This window comes from Protopterus annectens, chromosome 14.part0 (assembly GCF_019279795.1).
Source record: "Protopterus annectens isolate FY-2018-M chromosome 14.part0, PAN1.0, whole genome shotgun sequence".
NCBI classification, from domain to species: Eukaryota; Metazoa; Chordata; order Ceratodontiformes; family Protopteridae; genus Protopterus; species Protopterus annectens.
Genome location: NC_056748.1, coordinates 610,418,890 through 610,435,136, shown reverse-complemented (window position 1 = coordinate 610,435,136; position 16,247 = coordinate 610,418,890). Strand labels below are relative to the sequence as shown.

Genomic DNA, 16,247 nt, shown 5'->3' with positions numbered 1-16,247 from the left:
TTGATCCACGTTCAATCATTATGCCTGGGTTATCGGTACCGAGCCGGCCATCTTCCAAGCTCGCAACAGTCACAAACTCTCAAACTAAACTCTTACCCACAATTCCCCTCTCCCTGTTACCTCAGATTGACTTTGCAAGTCAAAGGAAGTAGAGGCTACCTCTGGTCAAAGGACCTAATGAAACTGGATGATGAGATCCACTGTAAGCCTCAGGAGGGGGAAGGAGGGAGGATCGTAAAGACTGTACGTGGATCAACAATACAGATGGAACTTTATGGTAAGACATAACTTCTTTATCTGATATTGTTAATCCTCGTTCATTCCTTACGCCTGGGACAGAGTCCCCAGCTACCTTTATTTCTGGGAAGCTCTCATGAAAGGACATTCCTAAGCACCACTGAACCAAAGGACACTCTTCCTCTGGAGGCCAAATCCAATTTGTAATGACTAATGAAGGTATGGGGTCTAGCCCAAGTTGCAGCTGCACAAATGTCAGGTAAAGAAGCTCTTAACATGAAAAGCAGCAGAAGTAGCGACCGACCTAGTGGAATGAGCCCTAACTGCTGTAGTCAAAGGAATATCGTGAGTTTTATAAATAAATGTTACACAGTCTTTTAACCATTTAGCTAATGTGAGCTTAGAAACAGCACATCCAAGTCTAGGACTAGAATAGGCCAGGAATAGTTGATCTGACTTGAGAGAAGCCTTAGTTCTGTCCAGATAGAAACTAATTTTCCTGTGAATGTCAAGGGTATGTAGACAATACTCTCCTCTGTTAGAATGATTGGGAAAGAAAACTGGCAATTCAATGGATTGGTTAATGGACATTTCAGAGATCACTTCTGGCAGGAAAGAAGGATTAATTCTCAATGGCACTCTATCTTTATGAAAGATTAAGTAAGGTTGTTTGATGCATAGAGCTTGAAGTTTAGAAATTCGTCTGGCTAAAGTAATGGCGACCAAAAACAAAGTTTTCCAAGAAAGGAACTTGAGGTCACATGAAAAGGCTGGTTCAAAAGGAGCCGCAGTCAACGCTTGCAGGACTAGAGACAAATCCCATAACTGGCTAGGCTCTCTAAAGGGGGTTTCAAATGATTTATGCCTTTTAGAAAAGTCTTGCATAATTTGTGTGACATGAGAAAAGTCATGGACACCATTGTGAAAATTAGATATCACGGCCAAATGAACTCGAATGGTAGAAGCAGATAGGCCAGATTTGAATAAACTGGACAGGTACTCCAGTACTACCGGCACTGGTGCTGAAAAAGGGTCTGTCTCTTTTCCTTCAGCCAAATGGTAAACCTTTTCCACTTGCTGAGATTAGTTCTGGTGGAAGACTTATGAGACGCAATAAGAATGTCACGTACTGGGGAAGAAAGATCAGCCTGCTTGGCAATCACTGGAAGTGGAAGAACCAAGCTGTGAGCTTCAGGCTGTTCCGGTTGGGGTGAAATCAGGTTCTGCGGATGGGAGATCAAATCTGGAATTGGATCGAGAATCCATGGTTGATCTAGCAGGTGAGGCCATAAGAAGGGGAACCAAATTTGCCGAGGCCGATATGGTGCAATGAGGGTTATCTTGCTCTTCAACTGGCGGACTTTCTTCAGGAACTGGGGAATGAGAGGGAGAGGGGGAAAGCAGATCAGAGGGCCAATCGTGGACTAGAGTGTCCCTGGGTGACTGGCCCAGAGGGGGAATCAGGGGAAAGTAATTGCTGCACTTGTAGTTGGTTGGGGATGCAAAGAGGTCGCAGCAGAGGAAACCCCAGCAGTTGAATTCTCCGCCACTATAAGAGGATTCAGAGACCACTCGTGTGGTTGCAGGATGCACCTGCTCAACCTATCATGTTGGAACTCCCGGGAATATGCGTTGCTAAAAGAAAAAAAGTTGGTAGCCATCATCCAGTGCCATATCCTCATGGCCTACCGACAGAGTGGGTAGGATTTGGTTCTGCCTTGTTTGTTGATGTACCAGACTACAGCCATGTTGTCCGATTGTATTGCAATCGTCCCTGATGGAAGAAGGGGATGAAATGCTTGCAACGCTAGAAGTACCACCCTCAAAGTTCTAGGACATTTATATGCAGATGAGCCTCTAGGTCCGACCACGTGCCTTGAACAGTCTTCCCCTGAAAAAGCCCCACGCGCACCCCATCAGGGAGGCATCCGTGGTCACTGTGGCTTTGGGCTGTTGGGGTGTGAAGGGGGGAGACCATTGCGGCAGGTTCTGCGACAGCCACCAAATCAAATCTTGTTTGCATCTCTGAGTCACCCGAATCTGGGATGAGAGAGGAAACTGAAAAGGGTACCACTGGGTGAGTAGTAACCACTGTAAAAGCCTCATGTGAAACCTCACAAGGGGGACAATGGTGATGGAAGTTGCCATGGAATCCGACAGCTGGAGAACAGAATGTGCTGCCGATCTTTTCCTTGAGAGGATGGGTATGAGTTGTTGTTTTATCCTTAAAATTCTGTGCTCTGGAAAGCGATGCCATGCAGTTCTTTGTATCCAACAGGACCCCAATGAATTCTATGGATTGGGATGGGGATAGGTTGAATTTTTGCCAGTTTATAGTTATGCCTAACCATTCTGCAGTGTGAAGAGATTATGCCAAGGCTGTTTCCAACAGATGTCTGGTGGAGACGGTAATGAGCCAGTCGTCTAGATAAACACCCGGAATCCTTGCAGTCGCAGGTGAGCTGTGACGACTGCCATGCACTTGGTGAACACTCTGGGGGCTGTAGAGAATCCGAAGGGCAGTACTCGGAACTGGTAATGACTGGCTCCTGCACGGAAGCAAAGGAATCTTCTTGATGGTCTGCCCATCTTTATGTGGTAGCACGCATCCTGAATATCTATAGAGCACATCCAATCATCCGCCTCCAGGAGTGGGAGGATAGACTGTATTGTGACCACCCGGAATTTCTGTACTTCTACGAACTGATTTAGTACACTGAGATCCAAAATTGGTCTCCAGTCCCAGGTCTTTTTTGGCACAAAAATAATCTTGAGAAGAATCCAGATCCTATTTAGTCTGGTGGGACTATTTGGATGACTCTTTTTCTTAGCAGCGTTGAAATCTCTAATGCTGATTCTACCCTTTGACTGGGTGGAACGTCGGGTAAGCTCCTTAGTGGGGCAGGACAAAGATCGAAGGTATTATGATAACCTGGTTACTATCTCTCGTACCCAAGAATCGGTGGTAATGGTTAGCCAGGCAGAAGGGTACAAAGATAAACTACCCCCAACCGCTTCCAGAGAAAAGCGGTTGAGCTGCTCTTCAGGAGCGCTGGCAGGACTGACCAGAGAAAGAATCTCTGGAACCCTGATTACGCTGACCTCCTCTGCCCCAAAAGGGGAGTCTTCCATATGAGTTTCCCCCTCTGCCGCTAGGGGAAAACTCGGCTTGAGTGGCACGGAAAGAATCCTGAGACTTTTTGTGCCACATCTTCCCACTCTTCTGGTTTCTGGAGAAAGCCCATTGAGGGGAAGAATAGTGGACACCTACGGCAGAAAGGGACTTATCGTCCTGTTCACACCTAGCCAGTGTGTCTTTAACCTTGGGTCCAAACAACGAAGAGGCTTCAATGAGAGCATTCAAAAAGGAAGCCTTGAAAGGTTCCACAAAATCACACAAGCACATCCAGGCATGCCATCTCATGACTATGCCTGCACCTGCTGTTCTAGCTGCTCCTTCTGATGCATGAGAAATCAGATGCATGGAGGAATTAGAAATCGATTCAAGGGTGGCTAACTGTGAGGCCACAATGTCCTGGACCTCATCAGACACAGCTCCTGCAAAGGTTTCAGAGCGCTCAGAAATTAAGTCTCTTTGAAGCCTGGCAAAATGTGCCATATAATTCAGGGACCTGACTGCAAAGGTTGCTGATGCAAAGGTACCCTTCCCTAATCTGTCCAGTGCCCGGGAATCTTTGTCGGGCGGGTAGACAGTCTGGCTTTCTTCTGCCAGATCCTTCTTTCTTGCGGCGGCCACCACCAAAGCAACTACAGGAAGACCTTTGAACCAGTGAGGCTCACTATCTGAAGGGGACAGGATTTGATCTGGCTTGTGGGGAATGGCGTCACGGCATCAGAAGCCTTCCAAGCACACTGCACGATGAGCCGGACAAGGTCATCAGCAGGTGGAGTTACCCAAGAGGTAGGGGGCCAGGCATGAAAGGCCTGCAGGAACACAGACTCTTAAGAGGTCGGGTTAGAGGGCAGCCAATCACCTCTCTGCTTTAGTATTTCGAGGATATCTCCAAAGGATACCTCAGAGGGTGACCGAGGGGAACCCTTCCCCATCAAAGTCTGTGTCTTCCGTGAGGGACTCTTCTGGGGAGTCCACGTGCTTCCTCTTACACGAACTCTTGCGATGAACTTCCTCAGGGGGGAATCTGGAGAAGACAGCGCAAGGGGAGCCTCCAGTGGGAGTATGTCCTGAGGCCCTTGTACCCGGTGTCGCCAGAGGTGTCTTGTGTAAACTGCAGTCCAGAGGAGGACGGGGGCACTGACAGCACAGGATCATCAACAGGCGCGAGAGCCTTCTCCATGAGTTGGAAGGCTGGTCTACCCAAGGAGGTCACACCCTGCTCAAGTAAATCAGCCCGCCGACTCGGAGTCCCTGTATGGTTGTGAAAAACGTACGTCACAGCTAGCATCCAGAGCAGTGACTGGAGTGACAAGTCTCTCCTGCCACAAAGGCAACTGTGACTCCTTAATGAGGTTCATGAAAGGAGCCGAAATGGGGGAAGTCTGTGCTACAGCAGGGAGCTTCAAAGGCAATGAAGGAAGAGAATAAGTAGGGGTCCTTGGAGAAAGCTGATCACCGCCATAAAATAGGTGTCTGTACCAAAAACAATGGAGCTGTAAGGGCTTGTACTACTGGTGTCTGCATCGAGGAGATCATTGGTGCCGAAGGCAAGGTCTGAACCGACAAGGTCGGTGCCGAAGTTGTAGTTGGCACTACGGTAGGTGCCGATGCAGAAAACAAGGTAGTTGGTACCAAAAGAATAGTTGGTGCCGAGATAATATCCTGAGTTGAAGCAGAAGCTGGCACTGGAACAGTCATCGACGCCGGAAAGGTCTGCATCGAGGAAAAGGTCGGTGCCGATAAAGAAGTCTGAACTGAGGGGCCCCTCGATTCTGATGAGGTATAGGGCACAGAACTTGGTGCCAAAGTAATGGGAGGTGCCGAAGATTTAGGCACCGAAATCCCAGGGCCGAGAAAGTCAAATCTGAACTAGAAAGTTTGGCCTTCTTAGATCTCGGTTCCTGGTCGTCCCCAGCAGGAGATGATGGGAGAGACTTGGCCTTCTTGTGTTCACCTCTTTTCTTATGGGAACTAGGAGGGGTTGAAGCCTCCGCCCCAGGAATAGCCTCTGAAAAGGAAGATTTAAGTAGTCCCTTTAAAATAAGCTTATTTTTCCTTTCCACCAAAGTCCTGTTAGAGAAATTAGCACAAATCCTGCAAGGCGGGTCAACAGTCAAGTGAGGCACACCCAAACAGTAAACACATAATGCAAGTGCATCCGACACAGGCAATTTATGCCCACAATCCACACATCTTTTAAATCCCGGACTACCTTTTTTCTCTGCCACGATAGGATGAAGAAAGAAAAGGAAGGAAGAATGTACCAACAATGGTACAAGAAATACCAAAAGGTAAAACAGGAAAGAATTTACCAATGATGGTAAAGGAGTTACCTCATGGTAGAAGAAAGAAGGGCTAGAAGCGAAAACCAAAAAAGAGTTTCGAGATGCGATCTGGTAAGAGATAACTATTCAACAAATTTAGAACAGAGAATAACTGCAATATGATAAAGTATTGTCAGAGAGATTTACTTAGCTCAAGAGAAGTGGCTTGACACGACTGAATAGTGATGCGGCAAACGAAATCTGAGGTAACAGGGAGAGGGGAATTGTGGGTAAGAGTCTAGCTCGAGAGTTTGTGGCTGTCGCGAGCTTGGAAGATGGCCGGCTCGGTTCCGAGGTCGGAACAGATAACCTTGGCGTAATGACTGAATGAGGATTAACAATATCAGATCTGTGTTTTCTGTACAAATATGTAAATGAGAGATAATGGTAGGTAAGCACAGAGAAGACCAGATGGCCAATTGTGGACCAGAGGGATCAGAGCAAAGAACCTGCTGCACTTGTTGATTAGGGGAAAAATGAATAGGCTGCAGCATGGCTGGCCCCACTGGCACTTTGACATTGAGAGACCACTTGTGAGGCATCAGAATGGACTTGCTGAATTTGTCTGCAATCATATTGGCTTTCCCCAGTATATGCATTGTTATTTGAAAGCAGCCAGAAGAGAGCACCCATTGCCACACTCTCGATGCTTTTTGACATAGCGGATAAGATTTGTTTTCTCCCTGCTTGTTGATGTACCAGACTACTAGCATGTTGTCTGTCTGTCTGCAGAGCAATCATCCCAGAGGGGACAGCATCTTGAAAAGCTATGAGGACTGCTCTCATTTCCAGGAGAACAAATGGATGGCCTTCAAAATGAATGAAGCCACCAAAGAAGATATCTTTTGCAAGCTTATGTCATCGTGAATGGGGCAGTTAAAGGCTGCTGAAGAATGGACCACTGAACTGACAGGGTCCACTGTAGAATTCACACATGAAACCTGGCTAAAAGAACTAGGGTAATAGCTGCTGCCATGGATCCCAAGGCATTTAAAATTAGTTGTACTGGAACAGAAGAATGCAGGATCCCTTTCTTAACCTAGGATGTGGGCATCAGTATTTGAGTTGGAGGAAGAGAGGCTACCTGAGTGACTTTGTCCACATAAGTACCTATGAACTCCAGGCAATGCATAGGTCTGAGTTGTGACTTGCTGTAATTGACTGTTATGCCTAGACAAAGGCAACTGGAGCAAGTAGTCTCTAGCCTGTAGTAGTAGATGCCTGGTTGGGGCAGTTAGGAGGCAGTCATCTAGGTACAAAAACACGCAGAATCAGAATCCCAGCAGTCTCAAGTGGGCTACTGTCATTGCCATGCATTTGAACACCTTATGGGCTGTGGTGAGACCAAAGGGCAATACTCTAAACTGGTAATAACTGTCTCACAGCTGGAAGCAAAGATATCTTCTGGAGCGCCTGTTCATTCTGATGTGAAAGTATGTGGGTCTCATGTCTCCTGTCTTCTTTGGCACTAAGAAGAATCTTGAGTAGGTCCTTTTTTTCTAGTAGCTTTTCTATCTCTAAGGCTACGGCTTCTCTGACTGGGTGGAACTTTGGGGATTCTTTTCATACTTGTAGGGGGAATTTGGAAAAAATGGTTATGATATAATCTCTGGCTATAATTCTCTGCACCCAGGATTCTTTTGTTATGGCTAGCCTGGCTCTTTAGTGTAGAGACAAATGTCTGATGACTGCCTCCAGAAGGCAGCAGTCAGGCAGCCTTTCAGGAGAGCTGATAAAGCTTGTCAGAGGCCGAATCATGGAAACACTGGTTCTGCAAAGCCACCTTTGCTATGGGGGTGTTGTCTTCCATTAGTGTTACCCCCTCTGCCCCCTGAGAGAATTACCTTTTCATGAGTGTTGGAAAGGACCCTGGGATTTACAGAACCACATCTTTCTACCTCTTTGCTGATTCCAGGGAAAGTGTCTGACAGGTAGAAAAATGTATCCTTATGCAGGAAAGGTCTTTCCTTCTTGCATCCAGGCATGTCTCATAATGGCTATACCTGAACCCGCCACCCATGAGGTACCTTCCTCTACATGGGAGATCAGCCTCATGGACATATATGAGACATCAATTGAAGGGTGATCAGTTGCGAGGAAACTATTGTGGCCCTCAGTAGACATGGACCACAAAAGAGATTTGGAGAGTTCTTTAGTCAAATCTCTTCGCAATCTTATAAAATGTACAATAATTCAACAACTGCAGAGTAAATGAAGCTGAAGCATACACACACTTAATGAATCTGTCCAAGGCCCTGGACTCCCTGTTATGAGGATGGACAGAACAGCTTCGCTCCACAAGCTCTTGGGCTCCACAGTATTCAGTTCCTTCATGCCTGATGAGAAACGAGATATACAAGTTCATCAGCTGGAGGGGGGAAGGGTCACCTAAGATGTAGCCGGGCCAAACCCAAAAGCCTCCAGGAACACAGACTCCTTGGAAAGGGGTATCTGAAGACCAGCCACCCTTTAAGAGCTCTAGAATGTCTCCAAAGGAGGTATCTTCAGGTGGAGATCTGGGGGAACCTTCCTTTTCATGGAAATCAGTGTTCTCCATCAGAGATTCCCGAGGAGACTCTAAGTGCCTCCTTTTACTTATTCTCTTTCAGCAAAATGGTCTGGTGAGGTATCAGAAGAGATGGGGGAGTCCTGAGGGAGTGACTGGAGATTTGAACAGGCTGGCTGTCCCAGTGGAATGGAAGATCGAGGCTCAGAGCAAAGAACCAAAGGAAGTAAAGTCATCTGATTGGAGAGAGAGGCAGGGATGTCCTTTCTCTATCCGAAGAGGAGGCCCTCTCCATGTTCTCAAAGGCAGAGCACCTGGGGAGACTGAAGTTGATGGCAACACAGCAGACATCTCTACAACTGTCAGCCCCTGCAATCCTGCAAGCACTCCACCTAAGGATGTAGTCAGACTCAAGCTGTCCAGCACCGAGGCTCCGGGGGGTAGGGACGGCTCAGATAATTTTGGAGTCGACTCTGGATCCTTGGATCTGGTGCCCAGAGCAGGATGACTCAGGGAAATAACTGGAGTCAAAGAACGAACTGTCTTCATACCTGAAAAGGAAACCCCCAGGAATCTTGGACAGGAAGGCTGCAAAGCAGCAGGATGGATTGAAGGAGGAGAAACCAAAGGGGAAGTAGTCACAGGTAGGCTCCTGGATCTGATGGGAGATGGAGTCAGGAGTACCCCATCTGGATCTGAGCTCTGAGGAATTTCCTCATCATCCTATCCACTTCAGCCCTGGATAAACCCCTGGAAGACACGAGAGAAGAGGTTGTAGATGGAAGTCTAGAATGTTTGCAAGGAGAAACCTCAAAGAAAGGTGAAGGGAGGCGAGACGCTATCGGATCATGTACGGAAAGAGATGACCAGATCAGAGGTGATTTGGATTTTGGGGCAGAAGGATCCAAAGTAGTCAGATCAGACTTTGACAAATTCACAGGTGCCACTGAGGAAGAAGCAGAGGAGGAAGTGGGATCTGGAGGTCTCTTATGGGAGTCTTTAGGAGCACAGTCGTGCATCTCTTTATCTGACTTCTGGAGGGGAGGTTTCATCCCCAGCAGAAGTGGAAAGGAGATGCCTTTTCAGTGCAAGTTTATTGCTCCTATCTGTGAGTGTGTGCGCACCCTGGAATTAAAACCAGCATGTACAGAACAGTCTGCCTCTAAATTGGCAGCACCCAAGCAGTATAAGCATTCCCTGTGGGCATCCGAGTTAAGACATTTTTTGCCCACAGCTGATGCATTTTTGAATCCAGTACGTTTAATGGCCATACTGGCCTAAGTAAGAAAGCAAGGCTACAGAAAAAAAAAAAAAAACTTTTTAAACAACAACAAAAAAAGTAATACTATCTACCTACCTTTTTTTTTTTTTTTTTTTTTTTTACTTTAGAGATAAGAAAGGAAAAGGCTAACAATAATCGTACAAAAAACATCCCAAAAAAGGTAGAAAGAGGGAATAAAGATAAAATACCAGCAATGGTAGTAAAGAAAAATACCAAATTACTGGTAATAACTGGAAAGGAAATTTACTGTAATAGGGAGGAAGGTGCCAGAATTAGGAAAGCTAATACAGAGTGAAAAAAAATTATAACAAAAACTCTAGTTTAAAGTTCACCAACAGTTCGAGAGTGAAAGGATCCACATTTGTACAGATGTGGTGGCAGATGAGATCTCAGGTATGTTGGGCTGGCAGAGCATTACGGGTAAAGGGAAGAGCTTGAGAGTTTGGATCCGAGGATCTGGAAGAAGTGGCTGAGTCAGATCCAAGTTGGGTCAGAGATCCATCAGTTGAGGAATGAATGAAAATGACATCAGGTCTAATGTTATGTAACGCACTACTCCAGTTTATTTACTTCAAGTAAAGAATTACATTTTTTAATTTCATATGCTTCTGGCTGGTGCTATTTATAAGCCTAACAATACTCTATAGGCCTCATGCATTCTGTCCCATTTTATTAGTTCAGTTCCCTCATGATTGGGAATTAAACAGCAGAGTGAATAGCAGCACCATAAGAGCTGGAATCTTCATTAATTAGACATATACTCTGCTTGTTAGTCTATCATGATATGATTATTAGCGAGAATTTTTTCAATAATCTTACATAGTTAGAGTTTTGCATTTAAGTTCTACAATATACGAGAAAAACATATCTATAAAGCTGTGAATCATTACTGTCACCTTTTTAACTGTAGTCTGTGTACCAAGTCAGTGTGCTATAAAAGAGGAGGTACTTGTGTTGCAGATTCTGGTTAGGACAGAATGTACAGAATGTACCTCGAATATAGAGAAGTTAAAGAGGTAATGAAAAGCAAAATATTGTTCTGATGTTCCCGACAAGTCAGGAAATTAAATGCTGTTTTAGTTAATGTCAAGCAAACAGTCACAAGATTCCAAAATGTACTGGCTCAACTATCATTATGTGTCAGAAGGTACGACTTGCTTATAAAAACCATGACACATGCTAAGTTAACCGACCCTCCTATTTTACTTTCTGAACTGTTTACTTGCTATCAGGCCTCGAGTTTGATAACCGGTGACTGAATTTAGTAATTGATTGATGCATCAGGATTCAAGTTGCCAGCTTGAACTTGATTTAATTTGACTGATTGATTAATTAATTGATTTACTGATGGCTTAATACAGAAATTGCCTTGGCCGAGCAGATGAAACTGTATGTAGCTGCATGAGGGTCCCTCATATAGTTTGCAAGATGATTACGCTGATGACTAAGTAACTGATTTTATGTTTTGTTAAAGTTGTTTTTTTAATTAAACTGCTCTTAGCTGCAGCTTGGTGCATCGTCTCTTTCTTCCATCTGTATCGTGGTTTACCAATTAACCTCTGTACCAAAATAAGAACCCAACACAAATACGTGCATTGAACTGGAGCAAATGTAATTGTTGGCCTCTGCCATTTGAAGACTTACTGTTATTATTATTACCACACAAATATTTAATTTTTGGCATATTTTAAACTGTGTCCTTGCTGTACCAAAATAGTCTGGAAAGTGGTAGCATTACCATAAAGACAGACGGATAATGTAAAGCTTGCTTGGACGTGGCAGCCATTAGCTACTACTCAAACCAGAAAAGTGCATTTACCATATGGCTCTAAGGCCACTCGCCCTTTGCATATTATTTGGTAGCCAGCAGTATGCAGATGAGACACTAGCCTTTGGCAGTCATATATTAAATGGGGTCAAGTGATAGAGCCATTCCTCTCAGTACATTCTTTTCCTTTAAACATCTCCACACATTGTTTTCTTTTTTTTTTCCCTTTTTCATTTGCACACCTCTCAACTGTTCCTGCTTTGAGGCCTTATTTATCCCAGCACATGATGTGCTTATTTTTAGGGTACGTCCCTATTTTCAGGGATGACTAACCCATTTACACAATTTTCTGAATTTCTACCTTCGAATGCAATTTTTAAAGCTGTCTAGTGTATAGAAAACCACACTACATGGCAAACACAATAGTGGAACCAATAATTTAAAGAAAGAGGACACTCCCCTTACTTCTTTTTTGTAGAAGCCAAAATAAATTACCTTGTGTGGGAATGCAGTTCATTAATGTCTACAGATTTTACAGTCTCTTTAATAGCATGCTTAAATTTTCCACCATTTTTGTCATGCGTTTTTTAAACATGTTTATGAGCTTACCCATAATCCTACTGGAAGTGGGAAGACTTGTATATGGTTTGGTATTCAAATTTTTACTAATTAGATGTCCAGATTTTTGGCTGGACGTATTTACATTTCAAAGGCATTTGTAACAATTTCATTGCTTCATTGCTTGCAGGTTGAAAGGTATGCTTGCAGTACTTTCCAGCTCCTACTTTTTCAGTTTTCATGACCCCCCCCCCAAGTCAAGAATATCAGTGTAATAGTGCCTTACTTCATACTGGGGCAAACTTGAAGGATCAGCCAAACAAGCTCACCATACAGTTTCTCTATAAATGTTTACCCCATATGGCAGCTTTTCAGTGGCCTTGGCTACCAACTTGTCCTGAAATGTTGCCAGAACACAGATCAAGCTTAATTTTACTTTGCACACCTTCTGCAATTCCTTTCCATCCCGCACCCCTTTTTTCAAATTTGAGGGTTTAATTAACTATCTACGACTGTCCTTACTATTTCATCTCAAACTATCTCAACAATGAGCACTCTGCTTCCTTCACACAGCTTCATTCTATTCAGCATTCTCCCTTTTATGCTTCCACCTCAAGTCTCAGCTGCTTTGCGTGCCCCAAATTCTCAGACATCTTTAAAACTATGTCCTTTACTGCTTTGAAAAGATAACAGATACAAGCTCATTATATAACAACTTAGTTGCAAGATAGCCTTCTGCATTGGTTACTGTTGAGATTTTCTCATGTTATAATTCCTAGTTCTGAAATTGGTCTAGCTCCTACATTCAGTGGTGTAGCTAGGAGAATCATCTGTTCACTTTAGTTTGACTTCCATACGTTAAGTAATCACAAAATGAAAGACGTAATAAAATTCCAAGAATAAAAATTTATATACTTATCCAATTTAAATGAAAATATATTTTCTCATGCTAGGCTGTCAAAAGCAAAGGTAGACAAGCAGGAGTGTATTAAGGATCCCCTGAGGACGACCTTCTCACAGAACTGGTTTGGTTATTACACAAGATTATGAAAGCCCTCTGCAATGAAGAACAATTCAGAAGAATCCCAGACAGGGCAAAGGTAAACTTCTCTGAGAAGCCAAAGCCAGAAGGGCAAAAGTTAAGGACTGAGACAGTTAAGCAGAATCATAGCAATAATGCTTGATGAATACCAGACACGATAATCAAGTGGCAGAAAAACATACTGTTTGCAACAGACTCAAGTCTTGAAAAAGGCACTTCAAGCAATCACATTAAGGGAAGAGTACACCTGACAGGCAGCATATTCTTCTGGTGTTCAGACATCTAGTGAAAAAGACATTGCAGTTAGCATTCCACCTGGATAGTGTCTTGCTTAACCACAGCAAGTCTTTCCTGACCACGGGGCAAAGGAGGCAAACACTTAATCTTTTTGAATGCATGCACCATCCTTAGGTAAAATGCAAGTTAAAGGTCTGCATTACGGACATGAAGAGTTTTCTCTTCTCTGAATACTGACCCTAGAAAAATGAATGGACTTGGTTAAAGACACTTCTGAAACCACTTTCTGGAGAAAATGTAAGCCCATGGTCATAAGGGGTACATAAGCAGACTTCTAAGCTTGAAAACCTCAGAACACCGGAGGATACCAGATAGATAAAGATCAGCTAGAAGGGGAGAAGGCAGAGAATAGCTTCGCCTTGGTCCATGAGAATTATTGGCAAAACCTAGTCAAAGATAAGTATGGAGGATGGTTGGATGCAAAGGAATACTTCAACAGTGATCAGTAGGACATTTACTGTTATTTTAAGTTCTTACACAACTTTCTTATGTCCTTCCTTAGACCACTGTTACAATACTCCAAACTGCTGGGTGATTCCAAAAGCTTTGTGGGTGATGAGGGTATATGGATAAGTCCTAGGACAGCTGGCGAATAACCTAGAGAAATAAAATCTGGCAAAGGAGGCTTTCGATATAAAAAAAGCATCTACTCTGTAATGTTTGGTAAAGGTATGTTCTACGGGACCAAAATGCTGCTTCTAGGATGGCTCTTGAGTCAACACCTTTGTAAAAGGCTCTAGAAGATGCCACTGCTCTAGCAATGCGTGCTTTTACTGTAGAAGGTAAAGATTTCATATGGTGAGTGTAACAAAAAGAAATGGACTGGAAATCCAGTTAACAGTAGTTTGTTTAGAGACTGGGTTTCCCAGCTTGACTTCTTGAAGGGAAACAGACAACTGGTCAATGTTGAGGATGGACTTTGTTTTGTCCAAATAGAATTTCAGCTGCCTGTTTAAATCCAGGGAAACCAGGACTCTCTTCCCCCCTTGTTCTGAGGGTTAGGGGAAAAGGCAGGGAGATTGATGGCCTGACTGAGGGACAGCTCAGTGATCACTTTAGGTATAAAACAGGGACTGGCCCTCACAGACACACAGTCCTCATGAAAAATAATGAATGGATGGGTTGCCATCAGGGCTTGTACAGCTCAGCAACTCTTCTATCTACAATAAGGGCTACTACAAGTATGGGTTTCCAAGTACAGAATTTGAGAGAGGCAGAATCTGTTGGTTCAAAGGGAGGTACAGTGAGCTTTTCAAGGGCAAAGTTAAGGTCCCAAGAAGGCAGAATAAGTTTCCTAGGAGGTTTTAAATGAAGGAATCCTTTAAGAATCTGTTTTAACTCTAGCCTGGACTGAAGAGAAGGGGGGTCTAGAGATAACCACTCAGAAATGGCCAACAGGTGTGCCTCAGTTTTAAGTAGCTCACACAAAGAGGACAGTAGAGATCCCAGACTGTACAGGGTTCTGTTCTCTAGCTTGACACCAGGTAGAAAATCTTTTCCATTTGGATATATATAAGACTTCTTAGTAGTAGGTTTCCTTCCCTCTTGAAAAATCTATAACACATCCTCATTAAAGTGCTGGCTGAAAAGAATCAGACTCCTATCATCCATATTGTCAGGCTACAGGATGACAGGGTGAAGTGAAGTACTGATCCCCTATGTTGCGTGTGCAAATCAACTCTGTGGGGTAACTTGTAGTGATGAGCTCTGGTGAGGTGGTAGAGGAGGAGGAATCGATGTTGCCTTGGCCAAATGGGAGTCACCAGTAAGTGGCAGAGGAATGAAAGCATAAAGAAACCTCCCTTTACAAGGAAAGGGCATGGCATATATCCTTCATTCTTCAGGGCAAGGAGTCCTGCAGCAAAAGCAATGAAGCTGCTTCTTGTGGATGGAGGCAAATAAGTCTATCTGAAGAATACACCATGTGTGGACTAAGTCTAGGATGACCTCCCTATACAGCAACCATTTGCGTGCATCTCGCCTTGATTTGCTTATAACGTCCGCCAGGATGGTGTCTTGTGAAGGAATGTAAACTGCCTGGAATGACAGGTTTGATTTTATGGTCAGTTCTCATGCTATAAAAGCCAGTTTGCATAGCTGACAAGATCTTGTCCCTTTCATGCTTGTTTATGTACCACATAACTGTTGTGTTGTCTGTGAAAATTCAGGGGAACTGGAGCCCAGGCGTGAGAGAAGATCTACAGGGCCTGAATCAGAGCTTGCATCTTCTTCAGGTTAATGTGCTCTGATTCATAGGACACTGGGCCTGGACTCTGAGAAGCCCGTCCATGGCCACCAGGCAAAAGCTGAAGTATGTGTGTGCAATTCCTGGTTGGGTATCTGCAACTTGAATGGCAGGCCTGGGTTGAGGTTTACCTGTGATATCCAATACTGAAGTTCTATCTTTAGGAAAAACAGGAAGGGAATCTGTCTCTCCAGAGTATGAGAATGCTGGGACCAAACAGATTTTAGGTACCACTGGATCTTTCTCATATGGGATATGGCAAAGGGAACCATAGGTATTGGTTGCAGTCTTGAATCACAGGATTCCAAGAATTTCTCTTGCAGTACAAATTTGAAACGTTAGCAGAGAGACAGTGGTTGGGGGTGGAGGGGCTCTGTACCTTGTTTAGAGGCAGGAAAGTCTGCATGAGTTTTGTGTCCAGCCTGTAGCCCAAAAAAACTAGGTCTAGGAGCCGTAGACAGTCCAAATAGAAAAGCAGAGAGCTGAAAGTGTGATGAAAAAGCTGAAATTCTGAGAAATTTTCTGAAGGAAGGGTGAGAACTGGGATGTGGAAGTAGGCATCCTTCAGCTCCAAGGACAGCAGGAAAGCCTGGGGAAGGATGAAGATCAAGGCAGTATAAAAAGACAACATCCTGAAAGAAGACACTTTGAGAAAGGTGATAAGATACAAATCCAGTATAGGTACCCAGTCTCCTCCTTTTCTTGGTACTACAAAAAGCCTGGAAAACCCCTCATTCCATGTGTTGTTGTGGAACAGTTTCTATTGTACAATGATTGAGCAGGGCTTGGATGATAGGAGTTAAGAGGTTTACCTGATTGGGAGGGAGGTAGAGGAATAATCTTCGTCATACA

The 16,247-nt window shown here is 44.1% G+C and overlaps 1 protein-coding gene across 3 annotated transcripts in view; it reads right to left on the bottom strand.

Moving 5' to 3' along the window:
* The window catches only part of LOC122789133 (WASH complex subunit 2A-like), a 2,558,205-nt gene that overhangs the window by 480,693 nt on the left and 2,061,265 nt on the right, over positions 1-16,247 (bottom strand). The window lies entirely within an intron of this gene.